The sequence below is a fragment of the Aulonocara stuartgranti genome (assembly GCF_965226115.1).
Source record: "Aulonocara stuartgranti genome assembly, chromosome: 8".
Lineage (NCBI taxonomy): Eukaryota > Metazoa > Chordata > Actinopteri > Cichliformes > Cichlidae > Aulonocara > Aulonocara stuartgranti.
Genome location: NC_138959.1, coordinates 27414066 through 27427946, shown reverse-complemented (window position 1 = coordinate 27427946; position 13881 = coordinate 27414066). Strand labels below are relative to the sequence as shown.

Genomic DNA, 13881 nt, shown 5'->3' with positions numbered 1-13881 from the left:
TATCTTTGTAAAATAAACAAATAATTTATTTTCAAAATGTTATTGATTTACTATAGCGCACACAAGAGACATACATTAGACATTATACAGACAGTATACATTTGACCGTTGTTTTTAAGTGAATAATATAATAAGGTTTTTATGCCAATAGTTAAATGCTGAGAGATCAGAGAGGTCCATGTGTTGACCTAAGCTATGATAGCCTTGTCATCACTTGTCAGGTCTGTAAATGCCATTAGCATTTATCTTTCGTCGTTCCACTGAGGAAGCTCACAGTTAATAGAGATATAGGCTTTAGAGATCAGCTCAAATACATCTGAGAGCAAACTACTCCCCTTCTGTCCCTGCAGTCGCCTTTTGTCTGAAAGCCATTATAATACATAATTATAGTCCCTGGTAATAATTGTTAGAAGGATATCATACACCTATTACAGCAGAAATTATCAGATACTTGCACTCCTAAAGGAGTGTTAAACTGATTTCATGTGAGTGATATAAAGTGTTCTGGAATGTGTTGAGTAGCCTACGATACAGCAGAGACACATTACTTCCTTATAGGTATATTAGGGATATTTGAGAACGATCTTGGGTTTATTGTTAGAAGAAATTTAATATTTTCACAATAATCTCAAGGGGGAGAGATCTGGATTCTTACACGGAGCTCAAATCCTGTAAAAATATGAAGCGTGAACAATTATCAGTTACTAGCTCCATTCTGAGGAGCAGATAGCAGGATGGTGGTTTTTACAGCAGTGGTTCTGTGTGTGTGTGTGTGTGTGTGTGTGTGTGTGTGTGTGTGTGTGTGTGTGTGTGTGTGTGTGTGTGTGTTGCTCTCCCCTTCCTCTGCACAATTTGTCTTCCTCCCTCAAACTGAAGGTGTTTCCGCTCATAATCGTGGGCATAGTTTATAAAGAGGAAGAGGGGGAGAACCAGAAGAGCTGTTTGGCCATTCAAGGCAGTGTGTGCACTGTGTGTGGATGTGAGAGGAGGACTCCTTGTCATTGCATTACTCCCATTGGGTGAGGTGTTCAAATAGTGTGTTGTTTAGCAACAGACATGCACCAGATTTACTGGTTGGAGATTGTTTTGAGTTCTAGTTAGTATGACATTAATAAAATAAACCATGTTTTTTGTTGCCTGTGATTACCTTGGCCTCCAACTCCTTCTTTCAACCCGTAGACCTTCTTTTTCTCTATATAGAAGTATACTTGCAGTAGACTTGGTAAGTCCTTGTTTTCCACTTATATTAGTTCGTAGGGAAAAAAGAACTCTAAGAACTCTAAAAACAGTCTAAGGGGGGCACTTGTGTACTGGCCTTGGCTACAGCAATGTTTTTATGTTTTTAAAAAAAAGGAAAAGAAAAATGATGATATACTGTCCACTTTCACTCTGCGTCTCTTAAGCAGTAAGTGGTTCCTCATTGTTTGATAGCTGAACTGAAATGGGAAAACTGACCTGTCAGCTGTAATGTTAGGGTCTGTAGAGCATTTATTAAATAAGAACAGTGTGGGGGAGAGCTTGTTTGAATCAGGTGCACCACTTGTTCACCAGAGTCTATTAAGTCTACTAGCAGCAACCGACCACTCAGCCCAGCCCCTATGAGAGTGGTTTATGTTTTTTCACTTGTTTTTTTTTTAGAGTAGGGCTCCATCATGTAAATTAATCTTCATATATCTAGTGTTTCATGTTCACTTTAAAGAAACCTGTCTGGTCAGGACAGGTTTCTTTCCTGACCAGACAGGTCAGGAAAGAACCTGTCTGGCAAATGACCTTTGCTTAGAATTGTAATGTCTGCATTTATGAGAGAAAGTGTCTATAATTAGGTGCTCGAGAATCTTAATTTGATTTTAACAGCAGGATGGTCGTTGCAGTATTCATAGAAAGATCGGAAAGAGAAGTTATGAAGGTAGTCATAAATTCTTTGAACATTCTTATAAACAAGGGAAAAAAATAAAGCCATCTGGACCAGGTGCTTTGTTATTGGACATTTTATTAAGAGTGTACAATTGTTCTCCTGGAGTATATGGATTTATCTAAAGTCTTGGCCCATTAAATGAGGTGAATCTGTGAATACCTTCCAGATTTGGGTTATGGTCAGTGGTAGAGAACTTTATATAAAACATTTTTTTACAACTGCAGAATTATGGGAAGATTCATATATAGAGCTTTTTTACTGTATTTGAGCCTTCTATACAAATTGCCACAATCACACCTTCTTATTAAGTGCTTTCTATTTAACATTTACATTTTAATAGATGCGTCTGAGAGCAACTTGGGGTTTAGTATCTTGCTCAAGGATATTTTAGCAGCCAGCATTCAAAATACTGCACCAGCCTTCCAATTACTAGATGTCTTGCTCTACTTCCTGAGCTACAGCCACCCCAAAAACGTGGATTTGTTTTCTTAAATCACACAGCACCTTTTCAGAAGGATTTTTTGTGTATGTGCTTTCTAGTAACTTAATTTATTCTTCCAAAATCTTTTTTCTAGTTTGGTGTCTTTTATATATAAATTTGATGTCTTTCTTCCTGTTGTTTGAAGTATTTAAGGAACGCCTAGAGAAGAAGCACATTGAAGTTGTGGAGTGACCTAGCCAGTCTCCAGAACTCAGCCACATAGAAAATCTGTGGAGGGTGTTGAAGCTTTAAACTGCTGAGCAGCAGCCAAGAAACCAAAAGGATTTTAAAGAGTTTCTGCAAAGAGGTCCTGAGATGTATGCAAACTACTGGTGACCAAACTACAAGAAACCTCTTACCACTGCTTGCCAACAAGGATTCCATCCCTGTTTTGCTTGGTGATTCAATTCTTATTTTACTGAGTGACATAAATAGTTGGTTGTGACAGGAATCAATGTAATATTCCAAGTTTCCCAGAGCCCTTATCTGTGATGTGTCGGAAGGTTTTCCGACACATCACAGATGAGAAAAGTTTTAGCAGAGAAAATTGTGTCAGAAAGGGCTGTGTCGGGAAAAATTTTCTGACACAATTTTCTCTGCTAAAACCTTTCTCATCTGTTCTCATCTTTGCCTTTTGACAGTGGAGCAGATCAGACTCAAATCCAGGCCACTGCACTCTGGCCATGGTCACCTGCTCAATTTTGTTTATATTCTTCTTCTTTTTGTTGATGGTTTTTGGGAGCCTGTTTGTAAACCAAGTTTTCCAAAAGGGAAAATAAAACGAACTGAACTGAAGGATGCTGGTAGCATCATGTTGTTGGGTTGTTTGCTGTCAGTTGTACTCGTACATTGCAAAAAGTGGATGAATAATGAAGGACTACCTCCAACCTCCACCTAAGATCAACAGCTAAACAACTGAAAGTTTGACATAAATGAGTCTTCCAACAGAACAATGATCATGAACACACCTCACACTGGTTTAGAATGGATAAAGCAGGCAAGCTTCTGGTATGGCCTTCCAAAAGCCCTGACCCCAACTCTGTAGAGAATCTGTGGACTATGCTTTAAAGCCAGTACTTTCCTGTACCAGGAAACAATGACTTAAAATAATCCAGACAGGATGAGAAAAATGCATGACAAACAATTTGATATAATGTAACTGAACTTTGCAGTTTTTCTTAAGCAATAAAACATGAGTGAACCAGGTTTAACATCAGCATTTAAAGTGAAACCTGCATCAACGGAACCCAAGGTTCCTGATAGAAGATTTAGAAAATGCGGCAAGGGGACCTACACCGTAAAAAAAAAAAAAAATCCTAAAAAAAACAGTAATATTCCGGCAGCTGGGGCGCCAAAATAATACCATGAAATAACAGAAAATAACTTTCCCATGAAAATACGGTTATTTTCAGTAATGACAATACAGTTTGTTACCCTAATTCTACATGGGATTTTGCCTTTTTCAAGTGCTTTTAAACATTTAATTAGGAACAATTTAATGTGATTAAACAATGAAATTACCTATAAACAAGGTCGTTGAATGCGGCAATATGAATAATAATACTTAAATGTACAGAAATATACAGTTAACAGTTGGTTTAAATAATAATGGATTGCGTTCATATAGCACTTTATGAGACCCTCAAAGCGCTTTACAATTCCACTTTATAATTCCACCCTGGCCATCACCAGGTGATAGGTGAAGTGTCGGGGCTCAAACCCCGTTGGCATTACAAGGCGAAATGCCAACTCTTGAGCCACGATCGCCCTAAAAAGCAATAATTATTATTATTATTTGATGTAAAAAAAAAAGGTTTATACAAATCATTTTATATTTTTTTCCATAGCAATACATTTGAATTTAACAGTTCAATCTTTCAAATAACGGACAAATATTTGTGAAATTATGATGCATTTGTGAATTATTTTAACAATTGAAATATGCATATGGACAGACAAATACATTTAAAAAACAAGAAAATTATGTTTTATTACATTTACAGTAATTTTACGTTAATTTGCATTTGAAATGTAAAATCACAGTCTATTTATGTGAATTTAATGATATTCTAGAAGAACAGTCTAAAACTGTAAAATACACAGTAAAATACTTTTATATTACAATTTTTTTAGAGTTTATATTACCTTAGGTACAAATCGGTTGGGGGCACAAACAAAGACTTCTGTTTTTCCATTAAGTTATTAGTCATCCAGCCTTTAATAGTGCCTTAGCACTTCTGCAAAATCTGTAGCTTAGAACATTCTTGGGGCTTAAAAGAGATCTATAACTCAATGTCATCTGCATAATGTTCTTAAAACTGCTCAAAAAGGGCTGAAAATATAAACAGAAACAATAGGGGCCTCAAAACAGGACTTTGTGGTACACCATAGGCAAGAGAAGTGGAAGAAGGCCTTTATTGTAAGCAGCAGCAGATTATTAAAGTCATCAACTTTGTTATGAGAGGATAAATAAATTAAAGCATAAGAAGGTTTTACAGCAGTAGAAGAATTTAGGGTACGAGAACTAACCACAGGGTGAAGTGGAGACAGAAGACCAAGAAAAGTCCAAGTTGAGAAAAATACAATGATGATTAGAAATAAAAACAAATATGATCAAATGTTGATATTTACCCAGAGTAAAAACAAGCTCTAGTGTGCATCCTTTGGTCTGTTTGGGCTAGGTGGATGATAAACAGAAACACAGTCAAAAGGATCCCGATTCCCCACCTTAATCAGCTGTAATTTTGCTGAACAACATGCGAAATGTTCTCCAAATAGGAGCAAGATCTCTGAGATATTTATCTCGAGGTCAGGCCACATGATCATTTTTAACCAAGGAAAAACAATGAATTAGGGAGTTAAACATATTCCACATGCACACCGGCTCTTTTCTGTCGTTATTGCACCAATTATTTTCTTCTACTTTGGTGCTCCAAAAGTAGTAAACTTTCACATGGGCTAAAAGAATAGTCCACAAATAGTGACTGAATTTGAAATTAAAATTTTGAATTAAGGCAGGGCTCATTGGTCATTCCCAAAGGCTTCAATATGGATGATAAAACAGCATTTGAAAGGATTACCTAATAAAGGTTTGTGTGCCAGAGCCTGGAATTTATGATTGAACACAGTGCGTGTACACAAAGCGCACCAGAGTAGACATGAGGAAAATTAGGCATGATCCAAATTAGAGAATTAAATTAGAGATCCACCTTAGATTGCGAGAGTGACTCTGGTCCATTTGGATCCACCAGGGTTTTGGATAGCATAAAAACCTGAGACTTGCATGGCTGTAAAAAAGAAAAAAAGAAACATATTTTGACTGAGCAGAGTTTGGATCAAGACCAACACCATTAGTCAGTACCAGAAATTTCCACCAGTTAGAAAACACGAATCAAAGCAAAATACCTCTCAGCCAAAAATGAGCATTTGTTACATTTGTTTACCATAATCTCATGTGTTTGTCCAACAATGAACAGCATCAGAAATAAAGGGAATAGGAATCATTGGAGTAAAAGTCTTCAGTCACCCCAGAGCTGAGGTAGCTTCTCCATGCTACACAGCCATTTCGTTTCTATCAGGGTTGGGTCATTTCAAAAGTGCCACTGAAGCCTGACTTTATCTGGCAATCCACATTACTCTCTCTGGTCACACATAGCACTCAGCCAGACAGGGCAGAAGAAAAATGCTTCACACTTTCTTTTATTTATACACCCACTCGTGATTTTTATAACTAGAAATGAGCAAATTTTATCCAGCAGAGACATTACCTAACTTAACAACAGCAACAAACAAGTCTGCATTTGCTTGATTATCCTGCTACATGACACTTGAGAACGGTATCTAAACTGTATGAATTCTCTGAATGATTTCTGATATAATACTTTCTTTGGCATTATTTACCAGAGTTTGTCAGCTGACAGAGCAGCCAACTGGAGCGATGCATCTTTCACTCCATCATGGGTAATGGAAGTGGAGACAAAGGAGTAAATGGGCTGGAGGAGAGGTACCATTGATAGAGTAACACAAGGGCCCAAGGTAGCATACCATTTATTCAAGTTTATATGAAGCGGAAACATTGTGCAAGGTTGCTGGACAAAAGCTGCTGACTCATTAGGCTCATAGTTTAGGGAATAAACAGAGATGTTAAACTGAAGGAGGGGTGCAAGCCAGCATACTCTACATGTCAGTTTCCAGTCAGAAGCTATGATACTTTAAACTCCCACACACACATTCAAACATAGATAGATAGATAGATGGATGAACATAACTTAACACCTATTTCACTCTAGCTCATCCTTTCATGCTTAATGATTTTCATGTCTGCTGTTGGGATCTTTCTTCTGCTTTCCTTGCAGCACGTCTTTTATTTCAAAAATGTATAATGGAGGGGTTTAACTGAGCCATGCCACTAAAATATATATTACTGCAGCATAGGTCTTCTTTTCACTATAGTCTGTATAACGAGAACCACTAAACTATCCAAGTCAGTTACCCAGTGACATGAAGGTCAGTCAGTCTAGAAGATTGGAAAAAGAAGGGGTGGCTGTAGCTCAGGCGTTGGAGCAGGTCATCCACTGATTGGAAGGTTGATGGTTCGATTCCTGGCTTTCCTGTTGTCTGCATGCCAAATATCCCTGGGTATGGGGTTGTTCAGGGTTGCTCTCTGATCAGAGTGTGAATGCTAGATAGGCACCAACAGTTTAGAAAAAGTGCTGGTGTGATTGGGTGAATGAATAAGTTGTGTAAAGTGCTTTGAGTGCTCAGATAGAGTAGAAAAGCACTATATAAGAACCAGTCCATTTACCAAGAAAGTTCCATATTTGAATGTAATTGTTAGTAGTGTATCCATCAGATGTCCATTAGTGGGTAAATTGATTTAGGTGAGAATGAAGTTATTAAATATTTTTCATTTATGCTTTGTTTACAATCCTGCTACCTAATTAACCCCTTAGAATCCGCCAAGTCACTGGTGACCTGTATAACATAAGGTTGGTCTCGAGTCAGACGCTCACAAATTTTCAGAAAGTGTTACCTTTCAAATAAATTCTCATGTTTTTGACTTTTTATTTTTCTATTACAAGCTTTTCTGTTTGTTTGTTAATAGGCAAAAATTCTATAAAAGGAGTGGATGTTAGCCCATACAAAACACTAACGCTAGATTAGGGTTGTGGTTTACCTGGGAGACCTTAAGTCATATGTGTTATTTCATTATGCTGATGTTTTCAACTTTCCTTTCTGCATGTATCATCCACCACTCATATGTGCCATGCAGCGGTTAAACTATCAGAAGCTAGCAGGACCATTGTAAACACTGCAGAGGATCTAATCAGAGCACAGAGGACCACTTCAGCCATGAATCCTGGGTTTTTCCCTCTGTGGGTTTTCTTTTGTGCAGTTCACCAGGGAGGTATTCCAGTGGATGAGTGACACGACACGCAAATTCTCCCTCTTCCTCTCCTTCTTTCTCTCTGTCCACCTGTCATTGTTTCGTGCTGTCTCTTTATCTCACTGTGAGGAAGAAGACACTTGTCTCCTTCCTGTCATGTGTTATTGTACAGCAGCATAAAGGGACATCGTCCAGCAGCAGTGCAACTGGAAGCCACATAGAGAGAAGCCTTTGCAGAACACTTCAAGGGCCTGTCATTCTCTGCATGTTGAGGACAGCAGGGAGCAGGACAATTCATGTCCAAGGAGCTGTGGTGCAGGATTTGAATAGAATTCTGTGAATGGCAGTTAGTCTGGTGAAGCCAAGCCAGAAGGTGATGCACAACAGCCTGTGTGCCTGTACAACAATAAGGAAATGCACGTGCCCTCACCTGTGTGTATGTACAATGCATTCATATCTGCACCTATTTCCATTTATTTGTGCATGTCTGCCAGCGTGCGATTAGGAAATCATGCTCCTTGTCTATCTGTGAACTCCCTGAGAGTGTTTTCAACAACTGAATCAAAGGCTATTCCCAATTTGTTTGTGTGGATCACGCAACCAAGACGCAGCTGAGTGGAATGTTAAAAAAGGTGCCCTGGGGGAGCCCTAGTCTCCAACGTTACCAGTGAGGAGTGAATGCTTAAGTGCTGGTGCTGAAGCTGCAGACAGCAGAAGGAGGAATAGGGGTAGCCAACTTCTACTTTCCTCTTTGGGGATATTCCCAAACCCCCGAGAGCTGCACTGTTTGTGTATTTTTGATGAAGTTCTGTTTCTCCACTGGGGGCTTGTATTGTGAATTCTAAGCAAACAGAAGAGGATCAGACAGCATGGTGATGAAGAATGAGTAGACCAGTGTAAATTTATGTGCTTTCTGACTGCTGATTTCAGAGGCAGGATGTATGGTAACCAGCAGACCAGCTCCTCAAAGGCCAGATTTAAGATTCCCCCATGCTGCTGCTTAGATTATGACTTAAGGCTATAAGCTGACCTCCGATAAAATGCCAGAGGGCAACTTCCTCATGTATTTCAAGTAGTCCTGTTCCTAGTGAAAGGTAATTCTCTAAGCATAACTGCATCCCTGAACAGAAAAGGACTACAGGGAGCAAGAGGATGACAAATATAATTTAACTTTATATGCATTTAAATCAGGGTCAGGAAGGGTTTCCAAACCTATAGTCACGAGTAATGGAATGCCAATAGTACCAATCTGATTTTGTAAATCTGTCAGATGAATTTCAATGAAAAACTATGTCTGGATGGAAAAAAAAAGATATTTCACTGTAAAGTAAAAATTAGACTGTGGAAATCTGAGCTAACAATATGTGTGGTAATGTTACAGATGTCAAATGCACTTCAGTGGAACAAGAAGTGCTTTTTAAACATGTGCAGATACAAAGCAGAAAGTTCCCACCCCCTGCCACCATGGTCCTGAGTCACAGCCTGTTACGGCAGCTCGCATAGATGGTTTTTATATTTATTTTGATAACTCTCTCAGCTGATAAAGCTGATTTATGCTACTTGAGATAGTTTTGGTTTTGCAAGTCTTGTTAAGTCAAGTTATACAAGTTGTTTTGTAGCATTATACTTTTGGCAATGGAGAAAATTCCCCAGCTGGCAATTCTACTGCCCAGAGGAAGGTTTCATGAGCCCGGGAGCAGTTTGGGGTGTGAAGACTCACAAAGTAATATGCTACATTATGTTTTTCAGTAATGCAGTGACGTAACGCATTACTGCGCTAAATTCAACGGTTGCATTACAGTTACAATGATGCCGTTACTCCCGTTACAAAGCTTCTACAGTTATTATGGCATGCATAAAAATTATCACACTTTCATTCAGAGGAGGGACTCCAATATCTATTTCAATTCAATTCAGTTTAATTGGGTTTATTTATATATCACCAAATCACAGCAACAGTGCTTTATATCTGAAGGGAAAAACCCTACAATAATACAGAGGGAAAAGAAGAATGCTTATCAGCTTTCCACTTCTCTATGGATTATTCTCCTTGTCCTTCTGTCCATCTTGTTTTTGTTGTGAAAACTGCAGTACTCTACACTGAATAATGTATTATGTAATGGAATTTTCAAGATTTGCCTCTTTGCATTGATCTAAACTCTGACAAATACACTTAATTATTTCACATCAATCTTTTTCTAGCAGTTATTTCCACTGAGTTTGCTCAATACAGTAATAAGTGATAACTTAACTATAAATTTCTCCTCGCCCACATCTGTACGTCTATCTGTCCATCCTTCCTCTCTCCCTCTCTCTATAGATCCCTTCACTTTGTCTCTTCTGTTTTTCTTTCTGTTCTTCTCAGTTTGTCTCTTGTTGTTTTCTTCTCTTCTCTGGGGTTCTGAAGGAGGCAATTAATCAATTAATGGAAGGCTCTACCTTTGTAGCACAATGTAGGGCTTGGAGGGATTGGAGAGCTATTTAAATATATCTGCACAATATAGATGCCTACCTATATTGCTAGTTAGTGCTAGATTGTCTCCTGAACGTCTCACAGCAAAAAAGACAATTGGTGCTAATTTTGAAAAAAAAAAAAAAAGTGCAGGTAGATGAGACCTACACATCTATTATAACTTCATCCACTAAACTGGAACTTGTGCCACTTGTTCAATTTAGTTTTTGGCACTAATTGTTGCCTAGCAACAGAAGGTTTCATGTCAAGTCATCACTTGTATTGTTATTCAATGTAAGTCATTTCAGAAAGTATTTAGAGCCATTCACTTTTAGCATGCTTTATAAAATTGGATTTTCAGTCGACATTCAGTAACCTGTTATAACAAAGTGTTACCGTATTTTAAACTTTGCTTACTTATAAAAAAAATCAAAAACTGAACAATCATTCAGAACCTTATGTTTCCAGTCATGGGTAAGTCTCTACAGGCTTGGAACACCTGGATTTGGACAGTTAAGCCCATTTTTTAGGCAGATTCTGTCAAGTTTTGTCAGAATTGATGAGAAGCATCTGTGAAGTACCGTCTTCATGTCTCTGCACAGAAACTCTGCTGCTTTTAAGTCTTGGCTTCAGCTGGGCCACTCAGGGACAGTCACACACTTGTCCTGAAGTCACACTGTTGGCTTTTTAAGGTCTTTGTCATTCTGAAAGCTGAACCATCAACACAGTCTCAGGTCATTGCACTCTGGAGCAGTTTTTTTTTTTTTTTAAGAACTTCTCTTCTGGCTGGATTCATTTTTTACTCATATCAGACAAGTCTCCTTGTCACAGCTTTAGAGAAGACCCCCAATGAACATGATCCACCCAGCATGCTTCACTGTAACTTATTGTGAAAAGGCTAATTTATTTTTGAAGAATAATATTTATTATATGTAAAGTTTTTTGTTTTTTAATGTTTGAAATTTGACTCTGGCTTATGATAATCACAAGCATCTCATTTATTATTATAATATTTAAGAATCATCAAGAACCTACACAAGGAGGTTAAGCTACAGAAGGTCGCTGGTAAAAAAGGCTGGCTGTGTTGTATCAAATCATATTAATAAAAAGTTGGCTGGGAGGGACACGCATAGTAATAAACGCTGCACAATTACCACAGCCTTGAGAAGATTATCAAGAAATGTTGATTCACGAGCTGCAAAAGGAGTGGACTGCCAGCACATGAAGAGCCAACATGCACAAATGTCAGGAAAGGGGCTACAGATGTTGCATTCCTATTATCAGGCCACTCCTGAACCAGAGACCAGAAGATGGTATTTCAATATGGCTGCATTAAAACTTGTTTTTAGATTACAAACTGCAGGAAATTTCCAGTTATGTTCCTGTTAGATGTTTATTTCAGGTGGAAAGAATTGCTCTGAAAGAATGATATCTGAGGTCCTCCATAGTCCTTCAAGAAGTAGCTATGCTAAAAAGCCTCTGAGCAGTTCTTTTGAAGTCTTATCTTTTTTTTTTTTTTTTTTTTTTTTGCACTGAATTATTCTTTATTAAAGTCATTAAAGATGTGTGCTGTACAGTAATTTCAGGAAAAACAACAGTTCTAAGAAATCATTAAAAATCTTAAACTACCATGACTTTCATTCCCATGGTGTGTGTATATAAACCTCTGATCACAACTATATATTTATTGTCATTATGTCGCACAGCTCAACTCCAGAAGCGCTGGAAATGAGGTGAAAAGCCTGTTTTTAGGGATACAAAAAGGTTGTGAAGGGATGCCAAATTGCTATAATTTTTCTGTAAAGCAAATTTACCTTTGCGTATAAATAAAGCAACCGTGAACCTTTTATCAAATGTAAGTATATCAGCTAATAACAGTGCATTCACTGATGGCCATATCGGTTTTTGTCCTCAAATCTGAGATTCGTTTTCAGAGTTTGTAATTTTGTAAGTCTTTAATTCTTTTTTTTTTTTTTTTTTTTCTAAATGACATCAGAAACAGCAGTATGCGACATTACGTGATGGCAGAGCTTCAGTTCATCCTTTGTCATTTTTTTTTTTTTTTTTTTTTTTTTTAAATAAATAGGACAGGGGGAATGAATGAGAGAAAGAGGGGGAGAGAAAGAAAGAAAACCAAAGGGGAGAAGAGACGGTGAGAAGGGGGGGGGAAGAGAGAGAAAAAAAAAAAGAACTCCTGGGTCACCTGTATGGAGAAAAAAAAAAACAAACAAACAAAAAAAACAAACAGAGGAGACAGCAAACAACAAAGAGCAACATAATAATAGAGAAAACAAAGCACCATCACAATAAACTAGCTAGTCATAGATATCAATATTTACTAAATAATAAACAATATTGTGCAGCACGCAAGATAGACAGCGCACAGTGTGCTTTGAGGCAGCAGCCAAGAAAGCTTTAGTCCGCGTCTGTGAATACCCATGTGTGCATACCTGTGTGGATCAGCATGCTTGCATTCCAAAGGTTTCTCCATGTAATGATCTGCTAGGGAGTGTGGGGGGGCCACAGCCCTGTCCTCCAGGGTGTGAAGCGGGTATGGAGGAGATCAAAACTCCAGACATCCAGAGGCCCCCAGAACACAAGAGACCATGGAAGACCAACAGAGGGGCAGCCGCGCCACTGTCCCAGTAAGAGCTGAGGAGAGTCCCAGATGAGGGCTCGCCCAGCAGCCGCGGAGCAGAAGTCAGGGGGAGTTGTAGTGACGCGCCCGTGAGCTCCGCCGGCCCCCAGCTGTGCCTGAGTGACCGAGCCCCAGGCCGAGAGGCCGGGGGCACCCCACCTCCAAAGGGGCCCGAGCGAGCCCCAGGCCCCAGGCCCCGACAAGCGGCCGCCAAGGAGTGAGCCGGTGTGTACCCGGACGCCCACCCCCAGACACAAAGAACCACCAACACACCGACACCTGAGGGAGTCCGCCACCGGCAGGGGAAGTGGTGGTGGGTGGAGATAGGCCTCCAAACCTTGGAGGGCCTGAGGTGTCCCCAGAGAGGTGGCGAACCTTATGTTTCCAGTCATGGGTAAGTCTCTACAGGCTTGGAACACCTGGATTTGGACAGTTAAGCCCATTTTTTAGGCAGATTCTGTCAAGTTTTGTCAGAATTGATGAGAAGCATCTGTGAAGTACCGTCTTCATGTCTCTGCACAGAAACTCTGCTGCTTTTAAGTCTTGGCTTCAGCTGGGCCACTCAGGGACAGTCACACACTTGTCCTGAAGTCACACTGTTGGCTTTTTAAGGTCTTTGTCGTTCTGAAAGCTGAACCATCAACACAGTCTCAGGTCATTGCACTCTGGAGCAGTTTTTTTTTTTTTTTTTAAGAACTTCTCTTCTGGCTGGATTCATTTTTTACTCATATCAGACAAGTCTCCTTGTCACAGCTTTAGAGAAGACCCCCAATGAACATGATCCACCCAGCATGCTTCACTGTAACTTATTGTGAAAAGGCTAATTTATTTTTGAAGAATAATATTTATTATATGTAAAGTTTTTTGTTTTTTAATGTTTGAAATTTGACTCTGGCTTATGATAATCACAAGCATCTCATTTATTATTATAATATTTAAGAATCATCAAGAACCTACACAAGGAGGTTAAGCTACAGAAGGTCGCTGGTAAAAAAGGCTGGCTGTGTTG

The 13881-nt window shown here is 39.0% G+C and overlaps 1 long non-coding RNA gene across 2 annotated transcripts in view; it reads left to right on the top strand.

The window, feature by feature from the left end:
- The window catches only part of LOC309713325, a 29248-nt gene extending 26115 nt beyond the window's left edge, over positions 1 to 3133 (top strand). The window contains exons 5-6 of one of the 2 annotated variants that reach the window (XR_014278568.1): positions 2542 to 2794; positions 3038 to 3057. This is a non-coding gene — a long non-coding RNA (uncharacterized lncRNA). Of the gene's footprint in view, positions 1 to 2541 lie in introns of both variants that reach the window. The other variant, XR_014278567.1, reaches the window with a different exon arrangement.
- The last annotated feature ends 10748 nt before the right edge of the window (positions 3134 to 13881 follow it).